Source organism: Rousettus aegyptiacus, unplaced genomic scaffold, assembly GCF_014176215.1.
Source record: "Rousettus aegyptiacus isolate mRouAeg1 unplaced genomic scaffold, mRouAeg1.p scaffold_m13_p_2, whole genome shotgun sequence".
Classification (NCBI taxonomy): Eukaryota; Metazoa; Chordata; class Mammalia; order Chiroptera; family Pteropodidae; genus Rousettus; species Rousettus aegyptiacus.
The window spans coordinates 140,965,030-140,990,772 of record NW_023416295.1 but is presented as its reverse complement, the minus strand read 5'-3'; the positions used below and the strand labels follow the sequence as shown (position 1 = coordinate 140,990,772).

Genomic DNA, 25,743 nt, shown 5'->3' with positions numbered 1-25,743 from the left:
ACCAAGAAGAATCCTCAATTTGAGGTGTAGTGAAGAAAAACTATTGGGTGCAAACAGCTCAATTGTGATACAGCCCGGCTGTGAGGAAGCCCCCAGGCCAGGTGGCCCTAGAGCCAGGCCCCTCTTCAGCTAGAAGACTCTGCTCTGTTCCCTTCCAGTCTGCTCTGCCCTGCCCTGCCCTACCTGCTCTTCTCCACTCTGGTCTGGTGAGATATCGTCAGCATTTCATCTCCTGTATTTCAGCTCTAGTCTAAAAAAATGCAATCTTTAGTCCTAGAGGGAAAGGGAAAGTGTGTTCCCCAGCTAGAGAGGAGCTGACTTATATAGACAGAAATCCCCACCCTTGGTCCCTGATTGGTCCATCCTCATACAAATGAGGACTCCAAATCTTTGCAGTTTGATTGATCTAAGAAGCACTGTCCTGATTGGTAAAACTGGAACCTCTCTGATTGGTCAGTGAAGATGCTGATGGAGACAATAGCTGCGCCGTTCCTCTGTTGGACAGGGAACATCTCAGTCCTATTGACTGAAATACTATTTCAGAAACTCCTTTATAAGGGCTGAGTCAGATAACAGAAACACAGTGCAGACAGGCAGCTCAGTGCAGGAAGCAGGCAGTTTAGTACAGGCTTCTCCCTTAAGAGCAGCTTGAGTAAGAGACCCCTGTTGAGAAACAGCTGATAAGCTCTGCTTTTAAATTTAAATCCAGTTAGCCACCAGGAGGTATCTTCTTTCTCAGGATCCATACACTACATACTCACACACACCTCACACACAGACATAGAGGGCCTTGAATCACTTATTGGCCCCTCTGTAAAAAAAAAAAAATGCATTTGTCTTTGATAAAAGGTCATGCTAACCATTTCCTCTACTGTACCATCTCATGAGGTCAACAGGATTTCAAAGTTAACTATCTTAACAAGGCCAACTAATGTGGTAGTTAAGAGCATGGAATTAGGAGCCAGACTGTCAGGTGAGGGGCAGTACTGACTCTGACCCATCTTAGTGATGTCAATTTGGCACAATTTAACTTCTCTGTGCCTCAGTTTCCTCATGTTTTTACTTTAATGATAGAACATAACTCAGAGTAACTGTGAAGATTAAGCTAAATTAATACAAGTAAAATACTTGAAACCATAAGTGCTACATGGATCTTAAGTTTCTAAGTATCTAAGAATCCCCTGGAGTGCATCCTACAACTGCAAATTCTTTAAACACAACTACACAAATTCTAATTCACTACACCTGGAGGGGTGCTCAGAGATCTGCCTATTTACTAAGCATCTCAGGTAAATAAATGCAGGCAGTTCCAAGATAAAAGAAACTCAGGTCTACAAACTTAAGGGCCAAGTACAAAGGCCCACTGCCACACTTTCCAGACAAACCCAGCTCCTCTGGTAACGACATACATTCACTATCATTTAAGCTAAAATTCCAGCAAAGATAAAAAGAACACACACACACGCGCGCGCACACACACACACACACACACACACACACTTTTATCATCTATTTCCAGTGTCTGAAATGATGGGTTCCACAACACTTTCTGAATGAGTTTCCACAGCCCAATATTAAACACACAGAACATTCTCCTGTCTTCCTCTAAAAATACTGGTCTTTATTCTTCCCTGTCTCGTCTCATCACACCTCTCAAATGCTTATAAGTGGTTTCCATAGTCTCCTTAGATCATTCAACCAATACATAACAACATCTGCTTCTTCTTGTTTTTCCTTTAAGGCAAATCTCTCTGGCCCTTAATAATTTTGATTGCTCTTCTTCTGCATTCTCTCTAGGAATTGTACTAGGAACAAATCAGCAAATCATCATCACTGAGTGTATCTGAAGTACCAAAGGATGTGACTCACAGGTACCAGTGCAAACATACAGCGCACTTGCAGGCGAAAGCAAAGTTTCTGGTTGTTATTCAAGTTTAACACATGAGAACTTCACATGACTTTAAAGGAAAGGGAGGGGTAGCATGGAAAAAGGGGAAGGGGAGCTAGTGAGAGGAGCCAACACTTATGGCCAAGTTCAGGGGTAGTTACTGTCACCTTAGTACTCAGAGTAACAACTGTACCAAAGAAGAGGTATGGAAACCAAGGACATGGAAGATCATTAACTTCACATAGAACACCAAGTCCCAGAAGAAAACTCTCAGAAAAGAAAACAGCAAATAATATAAATTAGATCAGAAAAACATAAAGTATCCTCTTTAACAGTAATTGCAGAGTTGATGGTTCTTAGCAAAGGGTTTTCTTTGATTGGTGGAGTGCTGATGGGAGCAGGGATTCATATTAATTGCTTTGAGGAAGAGCTACTTTCAGGTCCTTGTACCTGATTTAATCCACAAGGAAAAAAAATTTTATCACTTCTGCTTGTTGACTGAGAGAAAAAAGGAAAAAAAAAAAAAATGACCCTCATTAGGAAAGCAGGTTACCAACATGGCGGGAATTTAGTTCTGAGAGTGGTGTACAGAGAGAACTCTCTGTAGCTCTGGGTTTCCCCTTAGGGTATTTACAGACTTAAGGTAAAGCAGGAACCACCAACAGTCATGCTTCAATATGCTATCCAGGAGGAAATACTAAAAATCCTCATCCTCTCGGAGAAAAGGGAACCCTCATACATCATTGGTGGGATTGCAAATTGTTATTGCTTCTATGGAAAACATTATGGAGGTTTCTCAAAAACTTAAAAATGGATATACCTTTCAACCCAGCAATGGCACTTCTGGGTATTTATCCAAAGAAAACCAAAACAATAATTCGTAAAGATCTATGCGCTCCAATATTCATGGCAGCACAATTTACAATAGCTAAGATATGGAAGCAACCTAAATGCCCATCAACAGACGATTCAATAAAGAAATTATGGCACAAACATATACAATGGAATATTGCTCAGCCATTAAAAAAAAAAAAAAATGAAATCCTACCATTTGCAATGACATGGATGGACCTAGAGGTTATTATGCTGAATGAAATAAGTCAAAGATAAATGACATATGATTTCACTTATATGCAGAATCTAAGCCACAAAAAGAACAAACTAATCAAAAACAGACTCACAAATATAGTGGACAATTTGGTGATGGACAGAGAGGACGGGTGTTGGGGGGCTGGGAGAATGGGGTGAAGGGTTAAAGAAGTACTAATTAATAGTTGGTAGTTGGTCACAGGGAAGGGGAGCATGGCAGAGGGAACGCAGTTAGCATTATATGATGGCTAGGTGGAGGGCCAAGGGAGGGAGGGAGCAATTGGGGGTATTGTTTTATAAACTATATAGATATCTAACCAATGTACTGTATACTTGAAACTAATTTAAATAAATAAATTTTTTAAAAATCATCGTTCTCTATAGTCGCAACGAGAGCAGGTTTCAGCCAAGAGCCACAAGAAACCCATGGAAATCAGAGCTCCTCCTTAACTCCCCAATAATGAGGACCTCTGGTTGATCTAGGGACATCCTGTTTAGAAATAGGGCCAAGGAAAGTTTACACCTGCATTAAAAAAAAAAAAGTAGAGGCAATCTGATTTTCAGGAAACATTCATAAATATTCACAGAAGTAATCATTCATTCACTAGCATTTATTGAGCATAGATTCTGTGTGCAAGGAACTGTTCTAGGGACTAAGGATACACCTGATAGAGCTTACACTGTACTAGTGACAAACTTGGAAATTATCTGGGGGAATAGAATTCCAAAAAGAGAAAGCAGAAAATGTAGAGTCCTGAAGGGGCATTGTCCTTGAGTGTGCTTGGAATCTACAAAGAACAAGGAGCTAAAATGTAACAAGAGTGCAGAGTGAGGGACCTGGATGTGCATAGATTACATCCCAGAGATCACCAGGGGTCGGACTAAACAGACTGGAGAACAGAAAGCATTATCATGTGTGTATATACAGGGGTGGGGAGGATGCTACTCCTTTGGCATAATGAGGCTTTTTTTTTTTTTTAAGTGGAATAAATGAGTACTCAAAAGTAGAAAAAGTGCAAATGCTGCTCCAAAGAAGTCAGAAAATAACTTAGTTGATTTAAAAAAAAAAAAAAAAAACTTTCAGAAGATGCCTTCATCCAGGGATTCACCAGATGACACACAGGAGTTCAGTTTTTTTCCTTACTGCAAAGCTGGAATCTAAGGCATACCTTTTCAGTCTCTAGTCATTAACTCAAATTCTCTAGATATTTCTGATAATATTCATTTTCCTCTATGAAACTTCCATTGCCTTCAGTCATGTTTTACCTGGACTACGTAACTGCAGACCCATATCCCCAGTGGCTGAAGAGTAACTACATATAAAGTTATAAATATTATAAACATAAATGTTATAAATATTTGTTGAATGAATGAACAGTGTATTTGGCCATCTGCAACACATGCGGTTCCTTGGGCCAAGTAGGATTTCTCTAAGAACTAAGGACAATCTATATATATTTAAGGCAAACAAGCTAAGCGTCAACCTTCACCTTCCATAATTCTTTCTTGTGGAGGAAGACTTCCATTTGTTCACTGGTATATAATGTCACTGCTACCGTTCCGGCAAAGATTTGTCACCAAGGTGATGGAGGAAAAGCTAGACACATTTTAACTGATGAGGCACTTTGAGAAGAGGGAAATAGGCATCATGGTTCCTCTCTGCAATTGTAAATAATTCACACCAGAAACGCCAAACCATGACAACAGAAATGCTGAAACAAAATAAATAAAAAACTATTTCGATTGGGAGGCCAGGAATAGGAAAATTGCACACTTCTGTGTTCCTCTACTTTGCATCTTTTCAAGTCTTGGGGAACTTCTCTGACAGATTAGTGAGGCCTCCTGAGTACCAATGGATCAGAATCTCTTTTCTGCCAAAGCCTCCTCCTTATCTGCAAAGTTGTCCTCCACGGACCTTTAAAAGATTCTCAGCTTGGAAGCGGGATGACCAACCCCGAACCCGAGGCCGTAGAGTCCACACCGGTCCTCCTTTGCCACGGTGGTTAAGGTCTGGGGGGTGAGGTAGGGATGGGTCCCAGTCCTGCACCTCGGGAAAAGCCGCGCAGAGCGCAGACTCTATGGAAAGCTTCATTCCAACTCAACAGCGGGAGCCTCCGGAACCGCTCCTGGTAGGGCATTAGATTCAGCAAAGAAAAATACCGGACGCCTGTGTTTTACCTGCCACGCCTAGCCCCAGAACGCCAGAGAAGCGGTTTGAGGAACATACAGGAGAGTGGTGTAGTTGCAGCACGTGGCGGGAAGCGGGGCTGGGAGGAGGAGGAGTAGGCAATAAGGAAAAGAAAAACGCCCAGTCCCACATCTCCGGACCCAGCGGCCTCGCTGCAGGAGCGAGGCGAGGGACTCACTTGAAGGTGAGGACGCAGAGCGGCGGTAGGACTTGGGGCTGGCGTTCTCGGCCATGCCCTTGCCCCAGAAGTCGTTGGTGAAGATGCCCAGCATAGCGGGGCGCCGGGCCGCACGTCGGGGTGGTTCCCGATCGCCCACACGTCGTCGTGCACGAACTCACCCTGCAGGGAGCGGCCGTAGCACAGGCAGCTCGCCCCGGCCAGCAGCGCAGCGGCCCCGGCCGGCAACACCTCCTCCGTCCCACTGTGCAAGTCCAGATCGCGTGTGCCCCGCTCCTGCCCCTAAACACCGACCCCTAAAAAAGCGAACGCACGCAGTTCCCGCCAAATTCGCAGCGGCGTTAAGCCCGCGGGTGCTACGTCCCCGAGGCTGCGAGGGCTCGCGCGCAAATGGAGAGGGGATCGCGGCTCAGGGCTACTCCGAGAGTCGGATTAAGGGTAACCGGGGTCCTGCCTGCTGGGTGGTGATGCTAAACTCCTCCCGCCCCCCTTCAATCCTCTACCCTCCAGAATGAGGCTGGAAGAACTCATCTGGTAGGCCCCTCCCGGCGTGGGGCCGAGCCCGGCTTTGCAGCGTCGCAGCCAGAAACTTCCCCACCACCACCCCTACGAAAAAAGTGACTGCTGTCTCCCGGGCAGTTCCCGGCTTTTCAGCACCCGGGACAAGCGCTCGTCCCGTCGCCCTCCCCGCTTCCGCTTCCCAGGGTTTTCTGTTCCCCACCTGGCACTGCGTCCCGTGGCAGCCTTGAGTGCAGGAGACCTTGGGAAAATGGAGCTTCTCAAGCCTGTTTCTGAAAACCACGAGGAAGCGTCTCCCTGCCGAGGGCTTCCTGCCCGCCAGGTTATTCAGAGGCGCCGCTGGCTGTTTGCTCTGACCTCCCATAGTTTTCTGCCTGCACTGATAAAAAGGCCCAGGTTCGATTATTGATTTGGGTCTGGACGCTGAAATGCTTCTGAGACAGTTCTCCTTGTTTTATTTTTTTAATGAAACTCTTCAGATAATACTGGAGATGCGGAGCAAATTCCTCTTCCTTCTCCAGGTGGATCACTTGGGGGACTGATTATTATTTTCTGGGCTTCACACGTGTTTGAACTGTTCCTGCTAACCATATGCAAAGAACTGTGTAAGTTTTCCGACTTTGGCTTGTAAATGTCTCTGTCTTCTTCATAGGTCGATTTCTTTTTAAAATATTAGTTGTACTCTATCAATAATTAGATGTCCCAGAGTGCTACTTACTAGATATATTTCTCTATGTTTGAAAATATGTTAACTCTTGCAGGTCCCTTGTAAAGGACTATTTTTGCACGTGAATAGTGGGCCTCTGATGGGCCTTCCAGATCCCCTTCAAAGCTGAAGGACTTCCTCCCCCAGTTCCTGGGAGTGCTATAGGTAGGAAACGCTAAGTGTCAGCTCTCTTCAGAATCACTTTGGCTGAAAAGTCATTTCAGCCAAGGTCACCTGCCCTTTCCAGGAGAGCATGTATCCCATGACTGATGGATTTGGGGTTATGAAGGCCAGCTCGACCCCCTTGCCCTAACTAGCGACAACTCTAATGGCAAATTCCAGCTTCAAGTCTCCCCAAGGGGCCTTCCTTGAGGCCACATCATGGCCCAGCTTTTCCCTATGCCCAATCCCAATTTCTAATCCCAAAACAATTTGTGCACCCCTCAGGATCTGCATCCATATAACCTCTGGTCACTAAGGCTAAAGACCTTGATAAGACACATACCCACCTGCCTGAGGGTGGGAGAAAACTTCTACAAAGATTCAGACATCTGTCATATCAATGAAATATTTATGCATCGAACAGCCAAGATGGCCCCTCCAAAAAGACAAACTGCTGCATTTGATATCTCCACCCCATTCTCCGATCCCCAAAAGGGAGCACAATACTTGAAGGGCCTCTACTGCTTCTGGAGGCAGCATAAGCCACACCTACAAATACTAGCCCAGCCCAAGCAGTGGTGAGCGAGGAGAGAAGGCATCTGAAAGTAAAAAGATGCAAAGGAAAGGGCCTGCAGAAATAACCAACTCAACTGGTTAAAATTGCTCTGTCTTCCCCCATTCTGCCCTATGCTCTTCAGTTAACATGCTTTCCACAGCTGGATCCTCCACCTCAAGGATTCTCCGGCCCCTTCTCTATCTCCATAGCTATATAGAAATGTCAAGACTGTGGAACTGTTTGCTGTGTTACAGCGAGAGCTCAGCCTTTGGATAAGGAACCCGCTGAGCCGGCGCAGACATCAATAAATGCTGCTCACTGTCTGTAAGCCTAGGAGTCCCGTCTCCTGTTCAAGAATCCGATAAAGGTGCTGAGAATACCAAGATCTTAGACTCTACAAAACAATACCAAGATATTAGACTCTACAAAACAAACAACCTGTAAGACCAAATGTCTAGAAATTTCTCCCCTGCAGCCCCCCACCCGAAGCTCCTCCTACCCACTCTGAGTAAGGAGGGACAAGTAAAACCTCATACAAAAAAATCACGTGCCCCTTACATGGACACTGCGAGGGTATGCAAGCTGTAAGAAATCTAATCAAGGGGAGAGCGTGCTTTGGGTCTGTTGAATGCCTCACACTCTCTGCTGGCATTAAATTCTCTTTTCTCTAACAAAGTCGTCCAAGCATTCAAATTCCTCCATCAGGTGTCGCTTCCTGCAACATTGGGACCCAAAAGGCTTAGAGAGGCCCAAAGCAGGAAGGGACTATGCAGCAGATCTGGGCTGGAATAAGCTGCCCTCGCCCTTAGGCCATCCATCTGGACAGACCATATGTTATAGATATCAGTGGTGGGAAAAGACACTGTGTGAGGTGTTTGGCAAGGCCCTGGGGGAGAATCGCAATGTTCTGCGGCAAGGCCATGCCATCGGCAGTAGTGAGTTAAACTGAAAAACAGCTCCTGGTGTGCTACTAGGTCCTAGTAGAGCTAGAGTGCAGAACCCATAGAGTACCAAGTGCCATGGGCCATCATCATCTGGATTTTTGCCAGACCCACTGAGTCATAAGGCTGAACAGACGTAAAAGAATTCCAACGTATGATGGAAGTAGTACATCTGGTATCAAGTAGAGGTAGGGCTAGAGGGAACAGAGCTGGTTTGTACTGGCTCATAATTAAATTTCCAGAAATTTGGCAAGCCAGTTGTTAAATATACCATTATTAAAAATTAAATTATATAAAACACAAATAAATTATATTTAAAACAAGGGCAAGAAATACTTGAACTTTATTAATTCCTAATTATTTTGCTATATTATACTATTTCTGATGTTCTTGGAATTATTTATGTCTTTTATGTCTATGTGGTAGAAATATTCTCTTATACTATGCTACAGGACATCTTTTTACAAGTCTATCTTCAGTGACATCATGTTGATAATTTGAAGTCAGCCACTTTGCTAGTATTTAAACATGTATATTAGCAGCTGTTACAAATGATAACTTGATTTATCGTTTATTGATTGTTTGCACAGAATGTCATATGAAAAATCTCAAGGTGGATTAAATATAAAAGTATCCTTTCCATAGTCATTACATTGTGAATAGCACAAAAAATTTGAGGAAATATTATTTCAGTATTAGAAAATTTTTGTTCCATTTAGCCAATAAGTCAGTCACATTATTAGCAAAGGAGTCAAGGTCTAACATACATCTTTGTTGTTTCGCTTATTAAAATAAATAGAACTTTCAATCAACATTCATGTCAGAACTATATTCATTTGACAACTACAATCATAGATTGGCTATAATGTACATTTCTTTTACATTGGTGGGTATAGGAGAGTTAATAATTAACATTTACAGTGCATGGAGATGGCAGGTGGAGAATAAGATAACGATGAGGGACTCTGTGGTTTCGGGCACGATGCCTATGGTTGTGCCTTCGTTGGGTCCAGAAAAGAAAATTATGCTGGTGTTTCAAGGATCCGTTATCCTAAATGCATAAGAACAATAGACAGAGTCAACTTAGGTAAAGATTGACTTTTGCTAAGGAATCTACTGCCTGGGACATGACTACCCACCATGACCTACTTGCCCAGTTAAGAATTTATAACCAGGCCATCTTGTGTGGTTACTTTTGGTCACAGGGTTTGTAAGGCCCGCCATGCAGGCCCTCCCTAAGTTTGTCAGGTTTAGTAGATAGATGGCCCCTTTTTTGTTCACAAAACTCTGCCAGATTGGAATTCCTTTGAGCCTTCTCTTGTCCTTTTCACATTTCTTACCTTAAATGGCTTAGTTCCAATCAGACCCACAGATTAATATGTGTAGCCCCTTCTTACCTTTATTTTTAAATTAGCTTCAAGCCTTTGCTGAGATTTGGGCTTTCTTCCCTTCTCATTTTGGCTGCGTATTGAAAATAAATTCTTTCCTTATTGCATACTCCATGCTTTAGTGGCTGGTCTTACTGCGCATTGGGCATATAAACTTGTGGGTTTGATGACACTGATAACACCTACCTAGAGACAGCATCAAATCCCACAAGATGAGGACTTGGTCCCACAAGACCTCCTCCTCAGAAGCCAGTGGCAAGTCCAGGTTGTAACCTGTGCTTCTGACTTACTGGTTATAAGTGGGAGATTTACACAACTCCCTTCTCAGGTTTCATAATTTGCTAGAATGGCTCATAGAACTCAGGAATATAGTTTACTTACTAAATTACCAGTTTATTAAAAAGGATACAACTCAGGAACAGCCAGATGGAGGAGATGCATAGCGCAAGGTGTTGGGAAGAGGCGTGGCGCTGAGCCAGGACATCACTTGTAAAATTCTTAGTCTTTTAGCAAGAAATGGAATGAGACATCTCTTGTAGAGTTAATCTTTTTAGTAAACCTAGTTAAGTTTTCTTCCCTCCTTCCTATGGAAAAAGGCCCTCTCCCTCAAATCCTGATAATTGCCCTGGTGACTCAGGTCCTCTGGCTGTTGATAAGGGTCATCAGCCCATTGTTAAGCAGAAATGGTGTTAAGCCAAACAGGGTCTTAGAGTCTGAGAGGGGAGGGGACTTTAGGCCAAAAGTTTTTTTTTTTTTCTCTTTAAGAAACATATTAACCAAGCCTAATTCCCTTTACTCACTTAATAGGCAAATCAGTAATAGAAATTAATAGACATATGATTTAAATAACAAGTTTGAGGTGGCACTTCAGCAAGAAACCCAAGACCCCACCTTGACTGAGGCAGAAAGGGAAAGAGCATGAAACCCCAGTAGGCAGGGACTAAGGCCAATCTCAGCAAGAAGCAGAGAAAAAAAAGAGAGGCCTCCCGTCCCTTAACATCCATGCTAATAATAAGGGATTTCATGGCTCTTCAAAAAGAATTAGGCAAGAAAGTTAGTTAGGGAGTTTCGAGTCTGCCTGCAAAGACCCTGAGGTCATCCTATCCTAGAGTCCGCTGGAATTCGCCCACAATTAAGAGAGCCAGAAGGCATTTTTTTAACTCACACAAAGACACCAGTAGGAAAAGAATTATTTACTGGTTTAAGCCAGTCACTAGACCTGCGCAATGAAGACCCCAACGAACTTCAACTCACCTGAGCCTCATTATACCATCATTATTCTATGATGCATATGCCTAGAAGTTAATTAATATCATAACAGGCTGAATTCTGGGAACAAACATGTGCAGAAAGCAAAAAGATGAATCTCTGAGTCCTGTCAATCTTAGTTGTCAATCAAGGAAACCCATTCTAAGTAACCATCCACAGCAAAAAGGAATAAAAACCCCGAAGTCATTGGTACCAGGCCTTTTGAGCCGCTCTTCTCTTGCTCAGGCCCGCTTCCATTTCTGGAAGTGTACTTTCCTTTCTAATAAAACTTTTCTTTTCTACTGTATTTCGGTGTCTTGCTCAATTCTTTGTTCAAGACATCGAGAACCTGGACAACGCACCGGGAGAGGACCCCACTCTCTGGTAACAGAGCTTCCATGCCCTCTCCAGGCATGGCTCCCAGCACCTCCATGAGTTAAGCAATTGAAAGCCCTGAAGTTCAGTCAGTATTTTTCATAGAAGCTTCATTGCATAAACATGATTGATTAAATTATTGACCATTGGTGATTGATTAACTCAACCTCCAAACCTTCTTACCTTCCTGGAGGACAGGAGGGTGGAGCTGAAAATTCCAACCCTCTAATCCTGTCATTGGTTACCCTGGAAACCAGCCTCTAGGGCTTTCCAAAATTCTTCTCATTAAAATAAACTAAGGTGTGATTGAAAGCGGCTTGTTTTGAATAACAAAAGACATTCTTTCACCTTTATCGCTGTTATCACTTAGGAAATTCCAAGAGTTTGAGAAGCCCTATTCTGGAGGAAGAACAAATATATATTTCTTATCATAAGTCACAATATTACACAGTTAAATCACCAATGCTGTAGAAATGAGAGGTGAAGTTGAGAATTTCGAGCAGATAATGGAGGGGCTAAGTAGTAGCACTAAGAAAAACTGCAAAAATGAAAGCTGTTCTTTATCCTCCTGACCTTCTGTCTCTCTCTTATACGAATACACGTGATAGCATTTAGAGCTCTCCTAGATAATCTAGAATTAAGTCCCCATTCCAAGACCCTTAATCACATCTGCAAAACCCCTTGATCCAAATACAGTAGTATTTACAGGTTCCACAGGTATTTTAGGGGGTCATAATTCAACTTACTCCAGGAGGCAAAGGGTCTGAGCAGGCTCCTGACAATAAGGATATCCTGATGGCTAACTGTCAAACTCTCTCACATTACTAATTCTAACATTCTAATATTCTATCATTCTGTAAAAGTTGGAATTCTTAGATATTATAAGAACAGTATGACAATCTTGTTGTCAAAGTTATTATTGTTTGGAGGATAACTTGGAAAGTTTTAACAGCTAAGTTTATTGTTAAAAACAGGTGAAGAAAAGAAATAAGAGAAGATTGACAGAAAACATAGACTTTGGGAATGAGAAAAATAATTTGGAACGAAGGGAGTAAGAAAAAAGAGACAGAAGTATTGTGAAAAATTGTTTATACAATGAGCTGAGGACTAAAGTTTCCTAAGATGGCAACCATGAATAAATTTATTTCCCTGTGGAAAGTTTTAAATCATCACCTCAGTGAATACTAAGTAACTGGGCAAATTTAATCTCTGTGTTATACGATGGAAGCATAAACAGTCTACTGACCCCAGTCAGGCCACTTACAAGGAATGCTCAGTTTTATATGAACACAAAAAAGAAGTAACATATTATATAAGGTTTTTTCTTAACACAGGAATCCTGAGGAATAAACCTCTGCCTGTTTGTCTATCTAGCTATGTCTCCCTCAATCTCTCATTGTTATACCACTGATTTAGTGAAGGAACCTGAATGGTTAAACCATATGCAAGAGATTGCATAGGTGTCTCTCTCCCCACGCAAAGAAAAAACTGCATCTTTATTTTCTGTGTGCCGGCCCTCATTTCACTGGGGCTAAAGAGGTGATGAACAGGATTCTTCTCCTTCAGGGCCAAGTAAACTGGAAGAACAATTTTGCAGGTGTGCACCTGAGTAGGCTCGGGTATCCTAAACATATTGTCGGAGCCCCTGAAGTGCCTCACTTCCTCCTAGAGAGCAAGCAGTTCAAGCATTAGATCATTAGGGAACACTAGATCTAATTAATAATTTAGAAAATCCACCTAGTAATGTGGTTATTAAATAAAGTATTACTCATTAGGTTGCTTTAATCTTTCCCATTATGTGGTGAGTACGAAATAAAAATGGTTTCGCCCATAAATCAATTTAATCTAGTTTGTAACATAAAACATCACAGATCATTTCCACATTATAGTAGGGAATTTCAGGAGGAGGTAAAACTTCTGGCTGAGAGCTAGACCAATCAAGAGAGGAGTAGCCACAGCCTCCAGTTGCTTACATTTTACTTAAGATAAAAAAACACACTAATGTACAGAAAAAGATCTGTCGTCCAGAGCAAAAAGGCAATGACCTTGGAGATGGGGGACCCAGTCTCTGTTTTCTGGAACAAAACGTTGGGTGTAACCAGAGATTACCAGAGACCCTGAGGAACTGTTACCTCTCCTACCTATGTGCCTACATTTCTAAATATGTAAATGAGAGCAAACAATGGGGCAGTTTCTAAATTCTCTTCTGGCTCTAATATTAAGTGGTTCTGTTCTATGAGTAAACCAAATGCTGTAGATTAATCAGGAAAGGTGTTGTGGCGCGATCAATTCTGAGACCCACGGAGCCAATTGAGATGAATCATGAGCCTTTATTAGCCGGCCTGCGACTGACTCTCCACCACGCAGGATCAGAGAATCAGCCAGGAGCTACCAAAAGAGGCAGCTTATAAGGCCTAGAACCACATCAAACAAGCAAGCAGATTACAGAAGCAGAAGTTGGCTCACTTGACAATTTTCCACCCTTAACAAGAACATAGTAGTAGTACTAATAGCTAACTTTTATTGAGTTTTTACTATGTGCCAGGCATTGAGCTAAAATCTTTACAAGTTTTGAACCATTTAAACTTCAAAACAATTATTTTGGGCAGGTACTACTATTATATTCCTTTTAGAGACTGGGGAGGGGGGGAAATAAATTAAAGAACTAAGATTACACAGTTAGAGTAGTAGATCCCATAGCTAAAAGAAGTGGCCATTCAAATGAGATTTGAAAGTAAAAGGACTGGTAGAAAATTTAGGGATAATGTGTTTCTGGTAAGTAGGAGGGTGGGGGTTGGATACACAACTTCTACATTGGTTGTGAAGCTATTATTTTACTTCATCTCCACTGCCAAAGTCCCTGCTTCAAGCCATAGTCTCCCACCATGACTCCTGCATAAGCCCCACAGCTTCTCTTGGCACACCTAGACTCCCATCCAGGGTCATCTTTCCAAAACACCAATCAGATGTTGCCTTTTCCTCCATAAATATTTGCTGAATAAATCCATGAAACATATAGATCATTTATGTTAAAAAAAAAAATTAAGAACTAATTGTTGGTGAAAAGAAGGTAGTGATGGTCCTAGAGTTAGGTAGAAGAATTTAGTTTTTATGTAGTACAACAAAGGAAATCTCTGTAGATTCTTGATATAGGATATGGCATACAAAAAACCTCTTGAGAAAAATTACTTCTATCGGTGGACAGAGAACACAATAACAAAAGGAGGAAAGACCAGTCAAGGTGCTGTCACACTGTAGTCATGATAAAATAACCCCAATTTTTTCAAGCTCTTCTACATTTATGATGTTTCTAACAACCCAAATGTAAAACTAGAAATTCTTTCTAGCAACAAAAAAAACTTTAAAGAAAAATTTTCTATCAAACTGATCATTCATTGTTGATATACATCTTTAAATAATCTATATCTCTAATATTCTATTATTTTAATAATCTCTGGTTACACCCAACATTTTGTTTTTATATTACTCATATTCTTGTAGTAAAATTTGTTGGAATTAAATCAAAGATCCAACTCTCAGTCTCCATAATATTATGGTAATACCAACATGAATAATAGTTTTGTCTTATTTTAAAAATAATTTTAATGTATAAAACATATTCCCTTCATTCCTAACCTGTCCATTCCAAGAAGAAAGTTATAACGTTTTCTTCCTCACTGCTTTCCATTCTGGGCTGGGACAGAGCTCAGTAACAGAAACATTACTTGAATCTCACATTGGACTAGGCAATCTGTACACTTTCAAATATGTGTTATTTTGGTTCAGTGATTTTCATTTCAATTCTTTTTCTTCTGTGTCTAGTTTCACAGTATGATTAATGACCAAACTTGTCTTAGTCTCCCGACAATTGCCTTGAGAATTTACAATACTAGATTTATTCACTTACTATAAATGCAAAACAGAGATGCAATTTTCAATGTAAATGTTGCCCTTAAAATACACAGATATTTATCATTGACTGTTTTTTAATCAATTTCTTAAATTCTGCACACAGAACTATTCTATGTGGTAACTGCTAAATTTTAAAAATAAAATATTGTCTATAAAAAGTATCAAATTTGTAAATTTGCAAATTAAAAACCACACAATGATAGAAACCAGTCCTGACACTTCATGTGTCCTCTGAATTCTACCTCAGAAAGACCAAGAGTTATTTTCTCATGGGGAAAAATGTGAATTAGAATTTCAATAATAAATTAATTTATAAAGTGAATGTCATAAATAAATTGACACTTGTTATTCCAATGATTGACACGAGAAACCACTGGACTTATTTCCTCTTTGAATTCTCTTACCAAAACTTACTGTAGTCAGTTCTCTGAATCTTCATAGATAGATGCCTATGGATCACCACTGCCATTCCAGAGTGAGCAATATTCAAAACCCATTCCACAATGGTTCTAGTCCTAGTTCAGGTGCAACTTAGTGCAGCTGGCCTCCCCTTGTGTCCAACTCTGGATTCCAAACACACAAACACTTTTATCAATTCCTCTTACCTGCCAAGGCCTTCCTCACTTCCAAGCCTGCATACGTGTTGTTCACACTGAAACAATCTTAGTCCCTTCTCTGGCTTGGCTAACTCTATTTAACTCACTTCTTCAGCAAGGTCTTAGTTGCCCCTTTGGTTACATTAGGTCCCCATGATGTATGTTTTTTGTAGTTCCCTGTCTTAATATAGCAACGATCAGACTTTCGTTAATATCTTTCTTCTTCAGACTATAAGCTCCATAAACTCTCAATAAAACTTCATTAGCACAACTATTTTAAGGATTAAATGAGATAAAGTATAGCATGCTTAGCCACACAGAATAAGGACTTAATAAACAAAACTTATTTTTATTATAGTAGTAGTTTTATTTTTATTATAGTAGTTGACATGTTTGGTGCCAAAATGTTAATATAATATGATTCTAAAAAGCCACCAGAGTCAAACAAAAGTCCCCTCAAAGAATTCCAGCATAGGAAGACTGGAGTGGTCATATCCCTGGAAAATCATCGAAGCCAAGCTCAATTGCCATAGTATCCCAATTATCCAACTTTTGTAGCTCCAGATGCGCTTTAAGAAAACTTTAAAAAGCCCAACTTTTGATACATTTCCATCATTTAATTAGAAATAGTGAGAAATATGATCAAACAAGGTTAATGAATTACAAGATAATTCTGAAATAATTTGTGTGTTTCATAGGATAAAACAAATGAGTGAAATATATCAATGTAGATAGGAAAGAGGATTTTCAGCATGGAAAGACAGAGATCATTTACAGTGATTAAGTGGAACCCACCACTAACAAACATAATGGTATGGACAAATGTCAAAAACATTATGCAAAGTGAAAGAATGTAGACACATAGTACATGACACATAATTTCATTTGTATAAATTTCTAAATGAGACAAACTAATCCATGGTGACAGAAAGTTGACTAGCATTTTTGTGAGACAAGAAGAGTTGGATTGAATGTTACAGGCATGAGGTGACATTTCTGGGTGACGCAAGTGTTCTATATCTTCAATGAAGTATAATTTATACGGGATTGTATATTTTATCTTAAAGAGGTATATTTTATCATATGAAAGTTATACAACAAAAAGTTAAAAATTATATTTATGAAAGAAACTCTATGGTTCTGAAAGTATTAGAAAGATGCTATCCCTTGTTTTTTTTTTAAGAAACAGAAATAGTACTAGCTTTTATTTTTAAATATTTAAATTAATCACTGGGGAAAGTTTCACATGCGGGTGTGTATTGGGGTATATGTGCATGTGTGTGTATATGTTTCAGTTTGCTATTATTCCTGAACTAGAAAACACCTTGCATCGTATTAGTAATTAAAACTAACATCTCAACTAGGGTGACACAATTCTGAGGCCACACTCTTAGACACTATTTTGTACTACCTCAGGCTTTTATTGTCCGAATGTCTAAAGACCTCATATTATGTAATTAGTAGCTCAGTAACATAATATGTTAATGGAAGTTGCTCTCCCGATTGAGCCCAGGTCCTATCTTGTATGTGTAGACCACAGAAATGTACAGAAACTAGAATCCTGTAGGCATAGGTAACTTTCCATGTCATCTTTCCTGTATACCTACATTATGGCAGCAGGAAAAAAAAATAGATCCAGTATATGTGGAAAATATAGTAAGTAATACCTTCAAAAAAAGCTGGGAAATATTTCACAGTGTGTTAAGCCGAAGTCTGTAGCAAACCTTTCTTTGGCATCACACGATTACAGATGTCCCCACAGGTCTGCTCAACAAAAGTGATGTGGATCACGACATACCATATGCTGGATTCAAAATGGCATTGGTCTTTCTTGTCACTCACCCCTCAAGTGCAGATGCAACAGTCATTTAAAAAAGAGTAAGAGTGCCCTCGTTCTATCGAGAGAACTATTATAAGATAGAAATTCTCCTTAGTTAAATATGATAAAAATCAGATGTGATGTTTTTCTATTTATGTAAGTAGAGTTTCCACTGAAATCCATAACAGAGTGAGTAGAATGAGTAACAGTTACATAGAAGTTTGGCTTTGCTGAAACTGTGATATGTCAAAAGGGCTGTTACCCATCCAGAGCCTAATTCTAAGCCTGCTCTAGAGGCTCATGGTACAAACTGGAGGACCAAAAACTAATAATAATTATCTTAGTTCCAGTCACTGGAAGAGACACAAACCTTCGGGTACTCTTATGTATATATCTGGTTTGCTTAGGAAATCTAAAGCTGTTTGAATCTAACTCCTCGCTCCCCTAAAACTTTGACACTAGAAAACTTGACCTTAAAGAGAAAGAAGAGTGCATTTGAAGCTAAATTGAAATGCAGCTACAGGAAAATTGTTCAATATATATATATATATTTTTTAAAAAGCCTTTAAAACTCTCGAGGCTTTCTTACTGTTTCTATTAAATTATAAGATATATTTCATTGTTTTCATGGAAGCTATAGTCATCACAATTTGAGTTGAACAAGTATTTTTGAAATTCTTGGATTCTTAAAATTTCTAAAATAATTTGTTAAATAATCTGATCAGGAGAATTTTAGCATGAATTCTAGATCTGCTGGTATATGGTTTGATAAACTTGGGCCAGTCACTCAGACTCTTCACATTTAAGTGCTTTAATGATTAAGAAATAGGCTTGACATATTCAAGAGCATGTGTTTTAAGACATGTCTTAAAACCAGCAAACAGATCTGAGTTCAACTGCTGAGCCTTTGTCAGAGGTCTTGGCCAAGAACAAGTTCCCGAGGTCCCCATGGTGTCCATGGCTTGCAAGTGGAGCCGCAGCAATCGGCTCCACCGTACCCGAGGCTGCGGCTGTTGCCATGTCCACACCAGGACGATCATCCTGGGGTCTCAGCACATGGCAGAAAACCTACTAACGACAGTTTTGCTGACTGTGAAGGTAACATCCAAACTCAATGGCCACTGTCAACATTCAATATGAAGTCATTGGCAATACTATTAATCTGAGAGAATGGCTAATAATGTCTGTGTTTTTTCGCTGTCTCTCTTCTTATGTTTAGAATCAGTTCAATGCTAGAACATGGAGCAATTTCTTAACCAGCGGGTTGGCTTATTTCATTCTTCTGATACCAGCTTTTTGACTTTATTCTCAGCTGCCTGATTGCTATCAGTTCTTTCACTTATTTGCCAAGAATCAAAGAATACATGGATCAATCACCTGATTTTTCCTATAAAGATGATCTCTTGGCATTGGACTCCAGCTGCCTCCTGTTCATTGTTCTTGTGTTCTTTGCCTTATCCATCCTTTTTAAGGCTTATCTAATCAACTGTGTTTGGAACTGCTATAAATATATCAACAACAGAAACACGCCAGAGATTGCTGTGGATCCTGCCTTTGAAGCACCTCCACAGTATGTTTTGCCAACCTATGAAATGTCACTGAAGATGCCTGAAAAAGAACCACCACCTCCTTACATACCTGCCTGAAGAAATTCTGCCTTTGTCAATAAACTTTCTACCAGCCTTTTGTCTTTTTACGGAATGCTGCAATACAGGGCTCTTTAAGCTTGTTTGATGCAAACTACATTTTCCTTTGTTTAAGCATTTATTTTCAAATACTAACAAGCTTTTTGGACACCTATTACAAGACAATTTTTTTTTAATCTATTATAGTTTAGTAGTTTTTGAAGACAATCTTGGTTAAGCAAGAGCAAAGGCCATTGTTTGCCTTTGAGGGGGGTGGGAATGGGGTATTCTCTACGCATTTTCTTTATCTTTGCATTTTCTTTATACGATAGTTTGCATTTGGGTTATTTGTTCCCTGGATACTTTCAGGAAGGATGAATTAAATATTCAAGGTGAGTGAGTTGGGTATAAGATCTGAAGTTTTCAGCTGTGAAAACAAGAAAAATGTATAACACTTAAACTTGCCTGTGGATGACGGTTGCATGCTTCTAATTGCATGTGTTTCCATTTTTGTGATTAGATGCTTTAATAAATCGCTTAGAATTTTAAAAAGTGCAAACGAAAATATTTATGAGTATACATACATCATCTTACTCCTTAAAACAACTATGAGGTAGTTCTTATGAAATCCATTTTTACATGTGCAGAAACCGAGGCCAAGAAAGGTTAAGTGACTTTCCTGCGGCTACAGAGGCAGTAAGAGGAAGGCAAGGTTGCTATGAAACACAGGCTTGTCTGTTTTCAAAGCCCTTACTCCTCCTCCTTTCTCCCCCTGCCTTTCTCTTCCTCTTTTTAATAAGGAAAATGAGGCAAACATACAGCATTTTCATTTTTCAAAGTAGTCTCACATACATGGTCTCTCTCATTTGATGATCACCACCCCTCTGGATGATAGAGAAGGACAATGATCTTTTCTCTGTAATACAGGTATGAGAATAGCAGCTTGGAAACCTTCCCAAGTTCACGACACTAGGAAATGTCAAATCAGGCATTGAATTCAGTCTTCTAATCTCATTTAAATGTGCTTTTCATTGCACCTTATTTTTAAAAATTAAATTGACCCTACATTTATAACTGTTACTCTCTTTTACTCCCATAGTCTGTGTGTTCCTTTGAAGATGGTTTTCTTTTCATGGGGGTACAGAGATTTTTATGTATAAGTATAAACAGCTTTGTCAAGCACTTCTAAATCTGAAATATATCAGAGCCAGCCAAAGTCAAGGTCATTATGAGTAGTCAAATCAGAAAGAAATTCATGGTAAATTTATTTGTATACATTTTAATGTCTTGAATCTTTGATTCCCACAGTATTGTCCACTGAACTTCCACTTTGATTCAGGTTCTCCACATCCCCTACTCTCACTATTCTGAGGGGCAAGTCTTTTATCACATCCGAATCTTTTCCTTCTGGATGTTTTGTAAGAAAAAAACCTCAAAATGAAATACGTCACTTGTTTATATTGTTAGCATTGCTTTTCCTAAGACAGAGAGGACTGAAGCTGTTTATTATTTATGAATCATTCTAAAAATACTTCTTCTCTCCTATGTTCATCAGTAATGCCAAGATTTAATAGCTCCATATTCTTCCAGGGTCATCTCCTATCTCTATGAAATACAGTAAGCAATTGGGAGGTTCACTTAGGACATAAGCTTAAGAAGTAAATATGAAATGCCCAATTACTCCTGAGTCATGTCCTAGCCAAACATTATTAGATGCTCTTGCCATGCACTGTACTTAAAGGAAGCACTTTCATCACTAACCTCACTGTCAGCAAGATACATAAAATGAGAGTTTATTAAGAGCTTATAAATCGTCAGTGCTTATTCTTCATATACATTACCTGCATGGTCCTTGCAACAACTATATCCTCACAATGCACGTTAAGTATTTTTAATACTCATTTTTCAGATGACAAAACTAGGGTTCAAAGGCATTAAGTAATATGTGCATAATTATACACCTAATATATAGTAGGAACACAATTTGACTATGATTCCAAAGTCATTATGCTAATGATTATGCTAGATAGATGCTATGTGATTTTGTACTAGACTGTACTACTCTAGAATACATACCTGTATACTGTTCCACTCTATACCATATCATTCTATACTATATTTTATTTCCCTCTGCTAAACTATACTATACCATTCTATACTATCACATCACACTATGTTATACTACGGCTTAATTTCCTACACTAAAATATACTATACTATACTATACTATACTATACTATACTATACTATACCACAGTATATCATTCATACAGATATTACATGGATATATATGGGTATACATCCATTACATTATATAAACATTATAATATATTACACTATGCCATACCATTTAGCATAAGCTTATTTAACAATTTAATTTAAATAAGCGTCATTGTAATTGGAACACGCATACAAGGTCATATGAAAGAGATGACTAACATTCTGAAATAGTTTGTTGATTATTTGAAGTAGTCCACATGATACCAGAATAAAGTGGTAACGCTGTAGCAGCAGAGATTCTATTACCTGGGAAATGTTTATTGGTGTTGCTCAGGAAATGCCACAGCACTTGGCTAATGGGAGATCCATTTTCACTTTGGGCTCAAAACTGAATTCTTGGGAGGAAAATTTTTCCCCAAAGAGACTGTAAACACCGTACTTTTCATAGTTTTGAAAGAAAATATTTTAACCTGGAATATATGTATAATTTCTTATAAAGTGAAATAAAAGAGTATTCAAAATAAAGAATAATTTACCCAGCGCTATACAACCTCGGAAAATTAAGCTTTTTTCTTTTTCTTTTTTTTCTTTCAGGTTGTGTCCAAAATGAATATTTTTACATGTTAAAATGATAGCACAAAAAAAATGATAGCACAGATAATAATTTTATATTCAGCTTTCATTAAACCAAGCCTTTTTTTAAAAAAAAATATTTTAATAGAGAGAAGAAAGGTGCTTCTAATTGTCATATCAAAAATAAAAGAGTATGTGAGTAGGTAAGCCTGGAACTTGAATACTTTTTGTACCTAGCAACCTAGAAATACAAAGAAAAGAAAATTAGCTTCAACTAATGGCTTATTTCCTTTGATTTAAGCCACAAATTTAGAACCATACTAATACTGAGAGTGAATGAAAATAGGCAAGTGAAACCCAGGAAATAATTCCTGTTCTGGCCATGAAAACTTTGGTTTGTCCAAAGTTAAATGTTAGCCAGCTGTGAAAGATTTATAGCCATCCAAGAACCTCCTAATGTTTATAAAATATCCTGAGAACTAGCCAAGAAGGTATACTAAAATCAGAAGCTTCCATCAAGTAGAAAAGGCACATCAATAGGTAAGTGTGAGTGCTGGAGCAGCATGAGAAACAGAGAGGGTTACTGCCGAAAGGGCATAATCCTTCTTCTGTTCTTTAGACAAAAGTGAATGAATAAATGAGCCTGCACTATGCACTTGGTGGAAGCTAGAATTTCTTGGTTATTTATAGGGTGCTATGTAATATGTGACCATTTGTCCTTTCATCCCCAAAATAGGGACTTCTTAAGTAAACATTAATATCTATATCCCCAAAAGTGTTTAACAGTGAGTTAACAAAAAGTGTGTTAAAATCAGCTTGGGAATTAGTATTAGGTCTGGTCAGAATTTGACATCTTCACTAATGATCTGGAAAAGCGAGTAAATGACTCATTAAGAAAATACACCGTTGAAGTGGAATGATTGATTGGATGCAAGAAAGTAGAGAAATTAGGGATGTTAGTAAAATGAGATGCAACTTAGGAAAATGCTCACTCATCTATTTAGACAGAAATCACAATTTGAAACTCATTGAATGAGACCAATTAGTCCAAAAGCACTGCTGCCAGCAGAGACCTAGAGGTGATGCTAAGAAGAAAGTTAGACAGAAGACGGGAGGCCGTGCAGCATGATTGGTGTGTCTCTCCAGCAAGACCTCATGACAGCTGGCCAGTGTTCATGGGCTCCTCACAGTTCCTGACATCCATTCTGCTTCTGCCTGGTGGCTAGCCTATCGTCTGACTTCTAGCTCTGGCTGGGAAAGATGTCTCCAGATGGGCTTCCCAGTATTGCTTTTATCGCTTGCACAATGAAAAGTTGATGGGATTTAATGCTTTGCTGCTTTGGAGCCAGTATCTAGGCTAAAGGCAGAGGTGTGGGTCCAGACCCAGGACTGAAGGTTGGGAGTATTCCTAGGTAGACCTGGGAATTGTGTCTCCATCCCTGGCTGACACCTTATTACTAGTTTTCTAAGGTAAAGCTGGAACCATCCAAGACTCAAACCACTTTTCATTCGAGCATTTGTAGAAAGTAGATCATGGACTACCTGCTATTTGCTGCTGGGTGTAACTCTCATCGGTGTCTAGATGACCCTAATTATTCTGAATAAAATTTGCATTTGGACTTACATTTGCCTTGTAGCTTTTTGCTGACCTTGTTTCCTTTAGTCTCCTTATTAGTGGTTACTCCTACTTAGCTCCTGCAGTGATTGCTGCTCATTAGTTAAGAAATGGCCATTTTAGCTGTGGGATGAAAAGTGGGGAACAAACCACTAGCTCCTCATTAATACGTATAAATTCTCTCTTCAATACAGGGGTGCAAGAATCATTGCCCTTAACTTTTACAAATCAAGTTAAATCTTCATGCATTAGGAAGATATTTAGTGTCTTAATTGACAGAAGCTTAAGGGATATAGTCAATCCAGAAAAATCGAAGGGAAGTCTATGGTCTTGAGTCCGTCATGATTGCCACCCAGAGGATCACTTGATGTACAAGCTCATGTCATACCTCAAAGGCAGGTGTCATTGCTATTCATAGTCCTGCTATGTATACACAGCACACATGCTTCTGTGACCATGTGGGTTGGCCATTGGTCCTACTGAGACCTTTAAGGCTGAAGCACTATGGATGAATGACCCAAGTATCAAAGTCCTGTACCTCATGGAATTGGGGCAGAAAAGGCTCCTCCTAGGGTTAGAAAAAAAGGAAAAAATAACTGGTTTGCCCTCTTTTTCACCTTCTTAAGCCTGAGCTTTAAAAAGGCTCCTAACCCTGCCCCAAGATAATGGGACCTCATGCCTCTAGACCAACAGTTTGCTCACGCTCTTGAATGGGAAAAGGGAAAAGTTCTTCCTGTCTCATTGTTTAGCAAATGTCTTCATCATACTATCCAGACATAGGGAATTTCTTATGCTATCTTACCCCAGGGTCATATATGCTTACACTGAGTTTATGGCATATGATTTTTAAACCCTAAAAAAAAAAAGAAGCTTGTTTCAGGGTAAGAGCTGGTCCATTATTTAATCAAAATTCCATTGGAGGAAATTATTTTATCTTCATTCTCTCAAGTCATCCACATAGCTTATTTTAAGTTTATGGTCATTTAACACTTGGAAGAGATAAGGATTACTATGTGAACATGAATATAAAATACTGCATGCCAAAGTTGTTTTCCAAAGAAGAAATGACCATGGTAGGCAGAATTGACATAGTCCTATGCATCTTAAGATTATAAAGAATCCATGGGCTGTTGATTTGAATGGGACACTTCAGGGTTAAGGTTAAGATTAATTGGTTGTTATTATGAAACTGACTTAAGGGACAAAGACTCCCCAACCCCAGGCAGTTCTTTTGTCCAGACCTCCTCACTCTGAATCTCTCTTTAGGGCACTGAATCTAGAATACACATTTCTCCCTATTTTCTAACATAAAAAGGCACAGCCCTCTGAGAATGCAGTGTATGGACAATGCCCAACATGAATTTTACACCGTCTGGCCCAGCTCTGATGGGCTTAGCTGGGGAGGAGCCTTTTCTTGGTTCATCACTATTACTGGAGCCAGAACCATTGTCAAATCATGCCTAGATGCCTCCCCATCCAAGCTTTCAAGAGAAAAGACCTGACATTTCCTAACCTTGGCTTCTGTTGTTCATGACAGGAAGCCTCCACTCTGGCCAGACTAGAGCCCAGCTCTTCTGATTCCAGCTCCAGTGGTCTTTCCCTTGGAGCCATTATAGCGGTTGCTGCCGAGATTACGTTGAATGTCACCCTCAATTAACGTGACAGGATACAGTCCTCCCAAACCTCTCCCAGGACTGAGAGAAAGAAGAGGCTTAGGGTGGGAAAGTTGAAAAAGGCTCTTATGTTTTTGGCTTTTCCTGCAGGTAAATCTCTCAGAAAATTGCTGTTTTATTGTTTCCAGGCACTTGGCTCATACTATACCAACACAAGCCTAGAAGTCTCTGTCAGCCCATCCATCAGCGTTCACAGGATGAGGAGCTCTGGGAAACAGGGAAACCACTCAACAAATTGGAAATGTTAATGACATGGTCCGAGTAAACACCAAATCTTGGACGTTTCCTTCCTACACCTTTCCTCAGCTAAAATACTATGGAGAGCTATTGTGAAGGAAACTTTTTAAAAAGTATGAGTAAGTATGTGTGTGCCTATGTATGTGTTCATGTGCTCAAGAACCAACCCAAAACCATGGGGAATTTCTAAAGGAAATGAGCCTTTCTCAGGGAACTATTCCTTTTTCTCTGGAAA

The 25,743-nt window shown here is 39.7% G+C and overlaps 1 long non-coding RNA gene and 1 pseudogene across 4 annotated transcripts in view; one reads left to right on the top strand and one right to left on the bottom strand.

Annotated features, from left to right (window-relative positions):
* Positions 1-6,123, bottom strand: part of LOC107514394 — a 224,459-nt gene extending 218,336 nt beyond the window's left edge. For 2 of the 4 annotated variants that reach the window (XR_001597770.2, XR_001597768.2), the window contains exon 1: positions 5,344-5,494. This is a non-coding gene — a long non-coding RNA (uncharacterized LOC107514394). The other 2 variants (XR_001597769.2, XR_001597771.2) reach the window with 2 other exon arrangements.
* Positions 6,124-18,513: 12,390 nt separating this feature from the next.
* On the top strand, positions 18,514-19,218 carry LOC107514405 (annotated as a pseudogene).
* The last annotated feature ends 6,525 nt before the right edge of the window (positions 19,219-25,743 follow it).